We start from the raw sequence: 16,838 nt of genomic DNA, 5'->3' as shown, positions 1-16,838 counted from the left end.
TAACCATTCAAGTCAACTCAACTCAATGACAACATTTGGAGAAGCAGAACAAGGACATATTAGAAACAGAAAAATAATATGTAATCTTTATATTGACATAAAAGGAAAGCTAGACAATAGCTTTTCTTCCAGTTAAGGGCAAGTCTACATATTACAAAATAAATGTCTCTGCAACCATTGTTGTAGGTAAAACATTGTGTAGGTAAAACATACACAGAGAAAGATAAAAAGAAAAAAACTACCAAGACCTCATTCCCCTACCCTCACTCACAAAATATGACAAATTGAATATCTGGAGAATCAACCTAAAAAATTAAAACTAATCAGAAAATAACAATTACATAGGATAATAGGAGAAACTGTCATTTCACATAATTTCTAGACAATGAGAGATGAGAAAAAAATAAAGTCACAAAAATCACACAAAAGGTATAAATACTTGAACTCAGTAGGAACAATTTTAAAAAATAAGCAGGACGAAAGCCAAGAACTAAAAAAGAATTACAAAGAATAATTGAAATGTTCTGTGTCCTTTTCAAGAAATGGCTTTCTGTCTTTTTATTCTTTTAATGGCTTCCATTTTCTACTCAAAATTACTCATTCAAAATCCTCCTCATATGGGGTTGTTAATAATGTTGTCCATCTACAAGCAAAAAACTCCAGATACAAATACACACATCTGGCTTTTCCTCCTGGTCTTTGTTGGACAGATTATAGATAGATGTCATAATACTGTACTGCTGGGATCTAAAACCAAAGGATATCTTTGTTTGTGAATATTTTTCTTTTACTTCCTCTTTGAGAAAGACAATAAAACATGCTGGAGCGTGTTTAAGTTTGTTTGAAAAGGTATATGAAAGACAAAAATGGAACGTCTGAAATAGCAGCATTTATTACAAAACATATCAATGTAAAGATTTGGTCTCACAACCTATAGAGATGCAAAGATAATGCTACTTAGCACTCACTGTTTTACTCTGTATTTTTAATGTGTTGTATTAATAAAATACTGATCAAATTCTGCTACTTGTCCTTCATTTGGTATTAACTGCCTCAACATTCTCCACAGAAAACCACAGGAGACCTGTATGTAGTATTTCACATCATAGGCCTTGCAATATTAGATACTTTGGCTAAAATGAATATAAATTTCAAACAATAAAACCAAATGAAGGGATTGTCAGATTCCAGGAAGATAGTAAACAAAGTAAAGCAGGAGTAGCAACATTAATAGCAAAAAAGATAAAATATAAATTTAAGTACTAAATAAAATAAAGAGTAAAATTATGTGATAAAAGGTAGAATTTTTAAAGATGATTTAACATTCATAGACTAACATATCAAACATACAGGAGCTAAATATATAGAGAAAAAAAATTTAATGTGAATTTGAGTAATAAGAACAAAACTTACCCTCCTGCCAGAAATAACTACATAATAGTCTAAATATATGAAAAACAGTTTTAAAGTCGATGGACATTGGGCAGTGAAAACAGTGATCTCTGAAAATGCAAAACAAATGAGCTAAAACCTAAGATTGCCTCATCTTAATGATGCAAGAGTTTCTAAGCTATGGTGTAGGGAAGGGAAACTGAGGCAGAACCCAGTGAACTTTCTGATTGAGATCTATAATTCTATACACAGTGAAAATATCTTTAGCAACAAAAGCAAATAAAGACGTTTTCAGATATACAAAAGCTGGAAGAATTCATTACCAGCAGATCTACACTCTAAGAAATGTTAAAAGAAGACCTTTGGACAAAAGGAAAATAATATCAGATGAAAATATGGATCTACATAAAGGAAGTAAGATAATCAGAAATAGTAACACCATGAGTAAATATGTCGACTTTTTTCTTATTATTTAAATCTCTTTAAAAGATGTGACTTTAAACAAAAATAATTACAGTGTAGTATGGGATTTGATATATGTAAAAGTAATATATATAACAATAGTAGTATAAAAGTCAGGAATAGAAGTAAGCTATTCTAAGGTTTTGTACTAAACATGAAATGGTATGATGTCACTTGAAAGTAAACTGTAATAAGTTAAAGATGTATACTATACTATATACCCTAACACAACTACTAAAAGAGTAAAACAAATAGCTATAGCTGATAAACCAAAAAAGGCTAAAAAATGAAATCATTAAAAAGGTTCAATTAGTCCAAAATGAATTAAAAAAAGAAAAAAAACAAATAGGACAAATAAAAAACAAACAGCAAGATGACAGATTTAAGCCCAATCATATCAATGATCACATTAAATGTAAACAGTCTAAATACCCTAACTAAAAGGCAAAGATTGTCAGGTTAAATATAAAAGCAAGACTTAACTAGATTCTTCTGCCTACAAAAACATTTTAAATACAACGTCACTAGAAGGTTAAAAATAAAAGAATAGAAAAAGACACATCATGCTAACATGAATCAAAAGAAAGCTAGAGTGATGACATTCAGACTATTATTAATAGATTTGCAAGTAAAAAAATATAGCTACATTGGAATCAATTTATCAAGACAAAATAATAATCTTAAGCTTTTATGCAACTAATAACACAGCTTCAAAGTACATAAAGCAACAATCGATATAACTGCAAGTGGCAACAGACAAATCCACAATTATAGTTAGGAATTTTAATACCAATCTCTTAATAATTGATAGAACAAGTAAACAAAAAATCAGTAAGGATACAGAAGACTTGAACAACATAAACAACTAACATGTTTTAGTTAATTCTATCCAACAACAGCAGAATGCACATACTTTTCAAGTACACATGGAATATTGATCCAGACAGACCATATTTGGGGGCATAAAACAAATCTCAATAAATTTAGAAGCATTCAAGTCATATAAAGTATGCTTTCTTACCACAATGAAAATGCATTAAAGGAACACACAGAAAAGGATGGTAGGGGTTATGTGTAACATCAAGTACTACGTAACAGCCTGACATTTGCTGAAAGTATAAATTAAGAGTAGGCACTGCACAATGCTCTATAAGTACGTATGCCAGACCAATATTTATCTTCCTCCCCCATTCATAAAGACTGCTCTTGTCCTTATTATCCTGACACCTGGAGCTTACAGTTAGGTTTATTTCAGGGTCTATTCCTCTGGAAAGAAAAAGAAGACATTTCTTTCACATTCTGGTTGGCTCTCCTCATAGTTCAATCTTGTCTATAGAATATTTTGCAAATAGCTCTCCAAGTTTGTGAATTAATAACAGTGTATTCTAGTGTCCAGCACCTGCATACCTTTCTCCCTAATTTTATATTTCTTTGGTCATTTCAATGAAAATTTAGAAGGAATAGTTAAATGCATATGCTCAAATCACTTCTTTAAATCATAACCCACATGTCTTTTCTATCACATTAGGTTTCTTTTTCAAAGCACCAAGAAATATAGAATTTCACAAACTTTCCTTGGTTCATAAAACTGTATATTTATTTTTTCTCTACATAATTACCTTCAAACATCTAGCTAAAATAAAAAGTATATCAGAAAAAAATATATCTATAGATTTAATAGGCATATTCTTTCTTCAATGCCTTAATCAAAATGGAACTGAAGGATTTTCAGAATTTTTGGAAGCTAAAAGTTAAATAGAGACACTTGGGAAAAAGAGAGAAAAAGGATGAAATTAGTGACAGACCAAATAACTAAAGTCCTTATTCAATCATAGCCATAAAAGTGTTCAAGCGTGCACACTCATGCGCGCGCACACAGTCTCTCCCTCTCTCTCTCTCTCCCTACTTCTTTATTAAAATGCATAAAGCAGCCAGAAGCAGGAGCACCAATAAATTCTTCTGTATAAGCAGAATTTTTTAATGGCTCCCTGAACACTAATAACCACTGCTCTCTTATGTGTACTTGACTCTGTTTAACCTTTTTCTGGTGCTTTTTAACTTCTCCAAGTCAGGTACTAATATGGAACTAATGTGGGGTTTATTTTCCCTATAGGAATAGCAAAAAGAGGAGTGCACATTATCGTAATCACACAAGTCCTTCTAGCAATAGTAGGACTTTAGATCAAAGCCTATGCATCATAGCCCAGGAAAAGAATTTAATAATAATTGCAAGGGTAAGCAATCTTGTTTTTAAACATCAGGTATTGCACTGAATGCTAGTCATGGAAAAAAAAAAAAATACTCTTGGCAAGCCAGTGACCCAGTAGGAGGAAAAATGGACATCTTTTCCATTCTAAGTCACTGTTGGCCTCAGTAGCAAGGACACCCATGCAATGGCCGACCATCACAGTCTGACATTGATGAAGGATGGCTAGAAACATGAACTCTTTTTATCTTTGGAAGATGAATTTTTGAGGTGTTTCTCACTGCTGGAAATAACACAATTTAAGTGAATGAGGTAGGGACAATGTCACATTTCTGTTCATATTAATCATGCACCTCAATATTTCAGGTTCCTTGTGAGTTGCTAACATGAAATGTATTAAAACATATCCCAGACTCAGCATTTCTATCTGATTGTTTCACCTTCATTTAAAGGTTTTTTGTTTTTTAATTATGATTTTTCTCTCACAGGATACCTTGGAGATGCTGCAAACATTTCCTTGGTGGAAATGAACAAGATGCATCAAGATTTTTTCCTTTTGACTTTAGCTGCTGGATACTTTTCAATTCTTTTATTTTTCAAATACACAGGTCACCTCAGCATCCTGACACTACACTATTTGTGTTCCAGCTGCATTAATCCATTTCCTGCTGAGCTGCTGCAGAAAAAGGAATTCATTTGACACCAGCAGGGAGAAGACAAGGGAAAAATTAAGTTTGAGTGAATAAATAATTTAAATAAAAGAGAATAGCAAGAACAAAGTAAATGACTTTATGTGGGTGTGCATGTATGTATACACAGGAGGACATAAGTGTAATTGTATAGGAAGAGGCACCAACATATATTATTTCAAAAAAAAGAAAGAAAGAAAGAAAGAAATGAGAATTACTTGCTCCTTCAGGGAAATGTAGCCACGTTAAGGTTTTTATCTGAGTCAAATTTAAATACTATCTTGAAATAAAAACTTAGTTCATCAATTCTCTCAACTGAATAAAGACATGTCTACTGAGCAGTCCATAGCAATAAAATTAGTTGCTTCCAATATTAGCCCAGTATTTTCATCAAAGCTGTAGTCAGATATGTAGCTGAGCTAACATAGTTTTAAATCATTGTTCTAACACTCTAATATGTTCATCATTCTTGGAAATACAGCATGTTTGCATTAATAATTATTTTCAGGCACAGGATCACACGTGCAAATGAACTTGGATAATATCTAAAGTAAACTGGGAACACTAAAATACCCTCTTCTAAGATACAATATCTACAAAAAGAAAAAGTTGAAACATGTTTCCTTCTGTTCTCTATTAATTAAAGGATAACTAAAATGACTGAAATAAGCAGATATACCTGGTAAATAAAGCTGAAATACTGCTAAAGCAATTTTTTGAAAATATAGTCATAACAAGATCATTTAACATAATGTCTAAGAAAACTTGTAACTATAGCACTCACTGATAATAATGAAATAGAAAAGATACATATATATAGTTAATTAGCCAACATAAATTTAATTTATATATCTCATTTCCTTAAATTATATTGATGTAGTAAACATACAACAAACCAACATATTTATTTTATGAATAATTTCTCTCTCACCTCCAAATGTAATAACAAATAGCTATCAATATTAGAAAATTAATTTCTTTGACTTTTCTTCTCATTCTCTGAAGTGAGGAGCAGCAGAAAGTAAAAGGTAGAGATCTTAATTATGCAGAAAATATGTGAATATCTTGGTAACAATTAAGAGCTACAACTTTAGGTAATGGTAACATTTAGTTGGGATGAGAGCCTCCATTTCTGAGAACTCATCTATATGCAAGGCACTGATCTTGGTGCAATTTTATTATCCCCAATATATAGATGAAGAAACTGAGGCGTGAAGAGATTATTTTTTTAAGGTCCAATAGCTGGTAGCCATGATTTGAATGGAGACCAGTCTAACTTCAGAGATGATCCTCTTACCCACTACACTTACTTCTTCCCTAATACTGACATATCCTAAGCCAAGGCATAGAAGTGTGTAATTCCTATTCATAAGTATTTTGCTATTAATGTAAAATTGTATATCCTTCTGTGCATCCTGGAGACTGTTTCATCGAAATCTCAAGGGCCAATGCTTCACAACTTCTACCTTAAAAAAACTGTATTTCCAGTTTGACCCTCGATACCTCCAAGAACTAGCATTGTCACTTACATGTTATATCTGGAAAATAATCACCGATAGCATCATCTTCAAAAATTAAGAACATTAACAAGAAATCTGAGTAAGTCGTTTTCTTTTTAAATTTTCTTCTACTACTAAACTGTGTAAATTTTTCAAAATATGAAACTCTTTCAACCCCTGCTTTGGAAATTCTTCATACCTTCTTAAATGGCCAGCTTTTACAAAGGGCAGGTAGGGTATCCTGCTCCACATAGTAATAATAGTGATAATAATACCTTGTGTTTCTATAGCACCTTTTCTCCAAAGAGTTCCAAGTTATTGGATTAATTCCACCAGTTTCCCTTGCCAACACACTTCCAAATATAATATTACCTTTTATTACTGTGCTTTATAAGGAGAGAAAAAGTATTTGAAGTACAAATAATATGCTAAAGAATCAACAAATATAGATTATCCTTAGTGCAAACACATTTCAAGAAAAATGTATGTATTTTAACATATATTCAGGCCCGTTAATAGGACAATTCTTATTTCTTTTCACCTTTAAGTGAATTATATTTCCACGGCTTAATGGTTACCAGTAAAGTTTTAACTATTTGAATGTTTGGTTAATGCATAAGAAGATAATCGGTTTGGCACTATATCTAATTTATAATGAAATTAAATATCGAGGAATATTTCTGAATATGGACAAACTCTTTTCTCTTTTAATTAAATGACATCTTAAGGAAATATCCTGTATAAAGGGAAAAACCAAGATAGCTACACATTCTGAGGCAACTAAGCAACTAAGGCAAGATTGTAACCTGCAAACAATAATTACATGTTTGTTTCTACAGTATTAATCGAAATATAGTGACTGCCTCCTTATCATGAGAGCGAAACTTATCCAAAGAGTCAACCAAGAATTTTTTTTTTTACTTGTTACAAAATATTGTAATTATGTGGACAATATAATGCTGACTGATCCACATAGCTTCTTTCTTTCCAGAAATATCCATGCAAGTAAGAATCCAGACAGCCAGATGTGGAGTATTTACTTTTGTGATATCATTGTTTATGACAGTCAAGTCAAACAGAAACTTTTCTGTGAATCAACCCCAGTTTCCCAGTTGCTTAGTATGAATGCTCCTGTGGACATTTGTTGTAAATAGTTTGACCACATTTGTCACGTGTCTGGAACTTACTTCAGAGGCAAAATGGAGATATGCAGCATATGGACTTAGAATTCACAAAAGTTCCCTTGTAAAGGTAAAGATTAGAATTACATGATCACAGCAGAGGAAATTGTTAACTCAGCAATTCCAGACAGAGTGTCCTGCCAAGTAGTGGAGGGTGAATTGGGAGAGATGGAATAAAGAAAGAAAGTAAAAAATGAGACCAGAATATCACAAATTAAAAATGATAGTGATAAAGTGAAAGTTAAAACAATGACTAGATATACTATATGCATATAGTTCGTATACCTCTGTAAAAAGAGTAGTGTCTGGTAAGACTCTATAGTTAGAGTTAATCACAGTATTTAATTTCTTCCCCATAAAAAGAAATTTCTAAGATAAACTGATTTTACAGTTATTACAAAATTCAACACTTGCAAATATTTATTCAGTGCCCTACCATGAGCCTAGTACTGTGCTAGAAGCATATCTAATTAATGTTAAAGAGGAATAATGAATTAAAAACCACATGTATATGGTTGTTAAAAGACTACTATACCATAATAAAAGGTCAATTCTCTATTTTTCGATCTATTAAACATGACAAGATCATGTATTAGTAGCACAGATTATAAAATTACCTTGAATTACATTATACTATTCAAAGTGAGTGGCAATGATTAGTCTACATTCTCTTGTCCAAGCTTCCTTGTGACAAATAGCATAACATCAGCTTCATTAAATCCTGTTGCAAAGTACAAATGCTAGCTACATATATGAAATATAGAAAATCCAGCCTAATTCTATGACACAGCTTTTATTCTCTTTTGAAGGCCTTATCAATGCTGTCTAATCAAGAGGAGCAATACATCTCTTGGATCTAACGGCATACTCAGTGAGAAAGGTATTATTCAGAGGTGAAGTTTTTCTTCAATATCTAGTACACCAGAGAAAACCCAAAATTCTTCTAAAGTGTGACTATCATTATTGTCTTCAAAAGTTCTCTATTCTCTACTGGTGATAAAATTAAGACAGTTTCAGGACAATTTTGGCGGGTAGGCTGTGTTTCCAAAGATGGCTGCAACACACCTTTTGCAATGAGACCTTGCCACTTCCTTGTCAAGTGGTAGAGTTTATTCCACTCTCCTAAAATCTGGATGGCCCTGTGACCTACTCTGTTCACAGGAGCAGATGTAGTGAAAGTTACATTGTACAACATCATAAGCTGGGCCTTAAGAAATCTGCGACTCTTGTCTGACCCCCGAAATGCCCATGTAGAACCCGCTAAATCCTATGATTAAGTGGGAATTGTTCAACGCATCCTCTGAATATGCTCTTCCTACATTATTTCTTGCTAGAGATGGTTTTAAATAACCAAGGTAACTTCAAATCCCAACAGCAATAAGCTTTAATGCCTAAAGTAATTCTTCTCAAATAAAAAGTATAACACCTTCCTAAAATTCTGAAAAGGCTATCCATATAAAAAAGGCCCAAACATCTTTTTTGGGGGGTAGGGGGGCAAGGAATCCTCTGAGCTTAAAAAACCTGGGCTTAAATCCCAACTATACCACATTATTTGAGTCTCCATTTTACCATCTCTAAAATGAAAAAAATAATTGTGAAAATTCAATGAGATAATAATAGAAAAGGGTTTATAAATGGTATGACATTGTGCAAAAAAAAGGGAGAAATTATTATTCAATAGGCCATTCTGTACATAGTAAGATTATAATTCCACAGAAGTGGTTCTGGGTTGCTGTATCCAGCTTTCTGAAAGCACGAATTTGGGTTGTGATTTTCACAGAACTAGGACATGAGGTTCAAGTACAGGAGACTCAGCAGGTACTGGTCTTCACATATTCATTCAATAGATATTGATTGGGCATTGATGATACAGCAGGCATTGTTCTAGGCACATGAATGCAGCATGCACAAAACAAAATCTAGGCTCTCTTGGAACTTTTATATGCATGACTAGAGATACATTATCATGCTAATAAGCGCTAAGAAAAGAATAAATAAATCTAGGTAAGAAGACGGACAGTAATGAGGAGGAGAAGAGATAATTTTAGGAAGTCCTCTCTGATAAGGTAAAATTTATTTGGAGACCTGAATGAAGGGAACAAACCAAGCATATATGTATAGAAAGATATTCCAGGTAGTAGGAACAGCCACTGCAAAATCCCTGTAGTATCATGCTCATTAGGTCTACAACCAGCAGGGAGGCTGGTGCAGCTGAGATGGAAGCATTAAGGAGAAGAGTGGTAGGAAATGAGAGCAAAGAGCCAGAGGAGTCTAGATCAGGTAAGATCTGGTGGACCAGAGCAATAACTCCAGATTTATTCCAAATGAGAAGGGACACCAAAACAGGTTAAGAACAGAGGAGAAACATAACCTAATCTACCTTTTAAAGAGACCATTCTGTCTTGGTGTAGAATACATTGTGGATGGGAAGCAGGAACCTAAATAGAAAGCGTTTATAGCTGTCCTGGCAAGAGATGATGCAGCTTCAACTCAGGTTGTAGTAGTCAGGTGGGTGAGAAGAGGCTGCATCCTGGATCTATTTCAAATCAGAGCTGCTGGATTTGCAAATAGATTGGGGGTAACGGGTAGGGGGAAAGTGAGGAGTCAAGAAACAGATGGATTATGCTGTCACCAGGAAAACAAAAGGATAATTTTAGGTTAGTTTTTCTGAAAGATAACCAAAAAGTAGGTCATTTTTAGTATCAGGTTTTCAATGTCCTGGGAAAAAAAAATGTAAATGCCAGTAAGCTCTTTAGAAATCATTTAACTGACATATAAATATACTGATTTGAGGAAATATTATGAGATACATAAAAGGAACTCAAATTCTATTTTCTTTAGTTAAAGCTTTATAACTAAGCACAGCTGCAGACTGCCCAGGCATAATTATAGCTCCACCTGGCACGCAAGCCCCTTGGTTTGAAGCATAGCATTTCATTAATAAAATGAAAGAACGTGTGAAATTGTATTTTTAAACAGCTGAAATGAAAGGAGACTTGTAGGTGGCAGGCTCTCTTGGTTCAGTCACAACCTAATATGTTAAAATGTCACATGAACATTGCTTGTCACATATCCCATCTTAACATGAGTGAAGTTGCCTTACCATGGGGTATTCGGGTAATACACAGGGCTTTCTTAATGTACTCTTTTAACTTCAGAGCATTCAAGGAAAGGCAAAGGCACAACCCAGAAGGAATCCTTATTGCACTTACAAATATCTTTTTCTTGAGACTATCAGTTTACTAAGAAGCAATATTAAAGAAAATGTGCATAACTGATAATAATTATATTGACTACTGTCCAATTATTTCTCATTTATTTATTCATGCAATTATTTGCATTTCACTATATTATTAAATTATTGCATACACTAATCAGCATCACAACTCCCAAATATGACATTTTCAATTCCTCCCGGATCTACCAACAAAATCCAAGTACTCTCTTACAAAAGAAAATATCTATGTTTGTACTCTATAGGGTCTAATATTAAATAAAAATAAGAAAATTTAATCTTATACTGTTTCAAATTATTCATCTTACAGATGAGAATACTTACTTTCTATCTAGACCCTACTATCATATACTAAATCATAACTCTTCAAAATAAGCTAAAATATGTTTTTAGAAATAAAAGAATTGATAAACCACTAGATAGCAATTGTTTTTAACACAATTCTCCTAAAAACTTACAGCTAACAAAAATAATGTTTATGAATAACAATTTCATAATTGACTTAATAACTCCATAGAATTCTTTTCAAATGCTCATAAACCATTTTTAATTGGCAATGCCAATGGTAAGCCATAAAAAAATTACACAGCTACATTCTCTGGCTACAGGGAAATAAAGAAATTAACAAAATCAAAACCAAAAACTAACCACTTAGAAACTTTAAAACACTTTTCTGAATAACTCAACATCTAAAAAGGAAATTATAGACTATTCAGAATATAGTAATGATTCCTACTAATAAGAACTAGAACTTCTTGGGGAAATAAGAGATTCCAGATCTGGGGCAGGAGCTGTACAAGATATGCCTAAGACATCTTGTTGTATCAGAAAACAAGAAAACTATGAAAGACTACAAGGGTCATGTGAAGAGGACCTTAGGAATCAATGCAAATGGCCTTCCATTGCCCAAAGATGGGACAACGTGAACACTGAAAAAATAATACTACAATGGATTAAAACACATTAAACATATTAAAATCTATGCACTTGTAATAATACTTTAAAAATGGTCACTTCAGGAGGTTTCTAGAGCACCAATACAATCTGAAAAGTGGCAAATATAAGACTCAAGAATTTATCCTGTTCTTCTCTATGAAATCTATTTCATGGTAAACACTCAGTTAATATAAAGAAATCACAGAATTGAAACTCACCATTTTGCAACCCATAATGAAATAATGCATCTTGGCAAAGATCATAAATGGCTGCTAAAACCATTAGATAATACTGAGGAGGAACCTTATAATGGATGGATCAACCTGGAAACACTTGAGCCACTAATCAATCTTAATATCATAAGGAGAAGCAATCAGATATTATGGGCCTCTTGATATGATGTAATAGGAAATACACAGTACCACCTATGAAAGATTCTTGCCAAAAATATTAAATTCAAGCTTTTACTTGTAACCAACAGTTTACAGGAAATATAAACAACAGGATGGAGATACACTCAGCCAAATTTTGCAAAACAAATGCTCATTTCTTTACCAAAAAAAAAAAAAAAAAAAGGATAAGAACAAAGAAGAGGGAGAAAGGTCTGATACAAACTGAAAGAGACATATCAACCAAATGCCATATGTGAGCTTTATTTGACTGCTGATTCAAACAAACCAAGTGTAAAAGGATGTTCATGAGATGAGTGGGGAAAATTTAAACACTGACTGCCAATTAAATGATATGAAGAATCATTTACACTTTTTCATTTGGATATAATGATGTTTATTTAAGAATTCAAATCTGTTAGAGATGCAAATAAAAGTACTTGCAGATAAAATAATATATCTAGCTTTGCTTTGAAATAACCCAGATGGTTGGACGAGATTGGCCGTATTTGTGGAAACTAGTGGTATAAAACTAGAGCTTCATTATTCTAGTCTCTCTTTTGTAATGATTAGAAACACTCATAATAAAATGTGTTTTTAAAGAATTTAATGACGTGTTGTATGAAAGGAAAAAAGGTTAGCACTCCCCTTGACAAGGATGGAAGAGGCTCTCGAGCCTGACAACATGTATATGGTTAAAGAATTTAATGATAATGACACTATCACACATCAAAATGTATCAGATAAGGAATGATGTCAGCATCATGACAAAATAAAATATCCCTTGGTTTGTCTCCTTCCCCCAGCAATAATAATTCAGCATCCATCCACAAACATAAGTGCCTTGTACGAGCTACAGGATACAGCACCATAGGCAAGGTATCCAGGAGGAGTCTCACTCATTCATGCACCAGGTAATAGGCATACAGATCTCAGTCCCAGCTGTGGACCCTGCAGTGACCCATGAACTGGCTCTAGCCACTCTTGGCCATGGTCTAAGAGCCCTTGGAAAACACTGCCTTTGACAATCAATCATGGACAAGAGAGCCTATATGGAAGTCCAAGTTTCCAGATGAGAAGATCTAATACATAACTGAAGAAAAAAAATATGAGTTTGGATGAACTGGGGAGCATATAAAAGGCTTAATCTTACCTGCTCCACCCTTCCAAGAAAGTACAACTTAGGGACAGGATAGAATTTTTCAGCCTGTGATTTCTCTTGCTGGAGAAAATGAAAGCATGTAAGTAAGCACATAGCTTCCCCAGCTGTGTGGGACACTGTCAAAGAGCTGCATGACTCGGGGGCAGAAAGAGTCTGGGAGTATGCAGCAGATGAGACTCTCAGAGGGCATTAAAAGACACAAATCCTACCAAATGGACTCTATCAAGAAGTCCGCACGTGATCCACTGGCAATGCCTGACCCACAGCTCCAGCTGGTCTGCCAGCACTGCCAGTGCTCAGCACACCTCACTCACATGCCCCCCAACTCTATGGCAAGCTCCCTGTGCACACTCCCAATTGTGGTTACAAGAGCAAGCTTTGGTAGATGGATAGTAAACACAGAGAAAGCTAGTCCAAATCTGTGGGCCAGGAGTAGACCACAGATAGGGATCTTTAGTGTTATCTTTTGAAAAAACAAAAGGGAGGCTGTCAGCGCCCAGCCTAGTGCATAGCAAAATCAAGAGAAGACATACAAGCTTAAGAGTTCTGCCAAGAAGGAGAAAAAGAGTAGAGCAGGTGTACACACAGAAGGTCTAAGAAAGCCTCAGAATCACTAGCAGAGCTGACAAAAGGTATTTCTCTCTGAAAGCAGTTAATAAAACTGGAGGAGGTGACTGCTATTTCAAATGTGAAGACAGCAATGCAGTGCTTCAAAGAATATGAAAAATCAAAGAAATGTAACATCACCAAAGGATCACAATAATCTTCCAGTAACGAATCCCAAAGTCATAAAGATCTGTGATTCACCTGATAAAGAATTCAAAATAGCTGTTTAAAGGAAACTCAATGAGCTACAAAAAAAAAAAACAATGAAAGGCAATTCAATGAAATCAGGAAAAATACATGAACAAATTGAGAAGTTTAACAAGGAGATAGAAATCAAAGAAAAACCAACAGAAATTCTAAAACTGAGTAATATAATGAATGAAATGAAAAATACAATAGAGAGTATCAATAGCAGAATGTATCGACCAGAAGAAAGACTCTGCGATAGAACCCAGGAACTTTGAAATTAACCAGTCAGAAAAGAAGAAAAAAGAATGTAAAAGAGTGACGAAAGCTGACATGATTTATGGGATATCATCTAAACAATCAGTGTGCAGATTATTGGTGTTCGAGATGAAGAAAAAAGGGAGAAGGGAGCAGAAAGTCAAAAAATAATGGCTAAGACTTTCCAAGTCTGGGAAGAAATTTGGAATCTCATAGGTCACCAAAAAAACTCAACTTAAATAGATCTCCTCCAAGAATAGTTAAATAAAAGACATTAAGTAAAACTTTCAAAAATCAAAGACAAAGAAAGAATCTGAAAAACAGCAAAAGAAAAGAAGCTTGTAACTTACCAGGGAGCCCCTATAAGACTATCAATAAATTTCTCAGCAAAAGCTGACAGGCTAGGAAAGAATGAAGTCATATATTCAAAGTGCTGAAAGAAAAATCTGCCAACCAAGAATACTCTATGTAGCAAATTATCCTTCAGAAATGAGAAAGACTTTCCCAGACAAACAAAAGCTGAGGGAATTCATAACCATTAGACCTGCCTAAAGGAGTCCATTCATCAAGAAGCTATAATAATTATAAATATATATGCACCCAATATCAGAACACCTAAATATATTAAGCAAATACTAACATATTTAAAAGGAGAAAAGATAATACAATAATAATAGGGAACTTCAATACCCCACTTTCAACAACGGACAGATCATCCAGGAAGAAATTCAACAAGGAAAGAGTGGACTTAAACTAAACTTTATATCAAATGGAACTCATAATATATAGAACATGCCACCCAACAGCAGCAGAAAACACATTCCTCCTCACTCAGGCCAAGTGTCCCCTTCTTCTTGACTATGTTATGTTGCTTTCTCCTTTATGAATTTTAAGAGGGGAGCATAGGGATATTTAATCCTACTCGATTACCATGTTCCTACAAGAAGACTGAAAGATTGAATTCTGTATGCATTTCTGTATATTTTATTGTATTCAAATTATTTATAAATATGGTACATATGGGATTTTCATATTAAATAAAAACCCTCTTCTTTAACCTCTCTAGATAAATAGCAATGTGTACCACCATATTCTTGAATATTTACTATAAAGTTGGTGTCATTAAGATAGTAATTATTTTTTCTATCTTCAACATATTAATAGTGTAAAACAATATGTATTATAACCCAAAAGCAAGCTTATCTTAATTCAATGATGAAGTTCTTCTGATTATAAGATGTGATTCTAAAGACATAAATCAAATATTGTTTCAATAATCATATATAACAAATATTAATGTGTATTGAGGCATTTATATAATAAGGTGTACCCTAAACATTGCTCAGAACCACAGCAGCCACTTAAAATCACGAAGACAGTACCATAGGATATCATTTGAATTCTAAAAACGACATGACAGAAAGTGGAAAATAATTATTGCTATTATTTTGGGCTTTATGTCATTTCTCTGTAGTGCCATCCTGTGTTACCCCTACTTCAGGTAGCAATCTCTCTCCTTCCCACGCTAAATGACAAGGATTACATGTCTGAATAAAATGTCAACATCCCACATTATGCAGGGTAATGGGAATCCATCATCTAAATATCATTACAACTAAGGACTGTCATGTTCAAATTCTCCCTCACTATTCACAGCTGAAAGAAACATCTTTAAGACCTTGCCTGAGTTTTCAGCTAAAACCCACTTGATTTCAAGGTGACAGAGTAGGTTCTTAAGAGCTATTACCACCTTGGATAATTATAAAGCTAGAGAAAGGCTGCAGGAGGGAACAAAAGCAGATTAACACCTCTGCGTGTTGATGCAGCATAACTGAGGTGAAGTCACCGGTGACCCAGAACTAAGAAAGCTACAGCAATCCCTGCCAATTGGGAAGAAAACTGAAGTAAGGTGGAAGTGAGGAAACCTTTATCAACAATTAAAAACAAAGAGCTTACTTTATCTTTTTGAAAGCTACAGATATTTGTGGCTAAGAACAGAGGATTCTGAATATTGTCAAGGTCACAGCTGCAAATAGTGAGTTGGTCGGCAATAAAAAAAAATACAAAGAATGAAGGGATAGAAGTAAACAAAAATATTGTTGAAAAGAAAAACAGGGAACTGGGAAGAGAATTTCATATTTGGCCTTGCCACGTGCACAGAGAATGGAGAGATTACCAAAGCTCCGGGGCTATATTGTTGTTTCCTAAAGATTTTGGCTAGTGGAATTCAGTACTTCTGTTTTCAGGTTAGTTCAACTCGGCAAATAGATTCTAAAACAGCGACCCCGGAATCATAACCCACTGATATATGAGAAAAAGATGCTCACATTCCTTATATGTATTTTTTATCTCACTTTAAAAACATCTAACTTGTTAATATATTCTAAAATGTATATTCTACAATAGAACAACAGTACATGTAAATTACTAACTATATGAACAAGCCTATAGTGAAGACAAAAGATCAAAAATTATTTACTGATAATGGTATACGATCAAGAAAGTGTGAGATTCTGATTAAGTAGGTCTAGGGCAGGGCCCAAGTGATTCTGGTGGATGTGTTTTACATATATTAATTCATTTTAATCCTTGCAACAATTGTACCATTAGGTTGTATAGTATACTTAGGCAACTGTT

At 33.8% G+C, this 16,838-nt stretch overlaps 1 non-coding gene across 1 annotated transcript; it reads left to right on the top strand.

Moving 5' to 3' along the window:
* Positions 1-12,603: 12,603 nt before the first annotated feature.
* On the top strand, positions 12,604-12,730 carry LOC111732711. Its single transcript, XR_002777661.1, has one exon. It is a non-coding gene; the product is annotated as a U6atac minor spliceosomal RNA (small nuclear RNA).
* Positions 12,731-16,838: the final 4,108 nt, after the last annotated feature.

Source organism: Pteropus vampyrus, unplaced genomic scaffold (genome assembly GCF_000151845.1).
Source record: "Pteropus vampyrus isolate Shadow unplaced genomic scaffold, Pvam_2.0 Scaffold483, whole genome shotgun sequence".
Taxonomy (NCBI): domain Eukaryota; kingdom Metazoa; phylum Chordata; class Mammalia; order Chiroptera; family Pteropodidae; genus Pteropus; species Pteropus vampyrus.
This window is presented reverse-complemented; position numbering and strand designations above follow the sequence as displayed.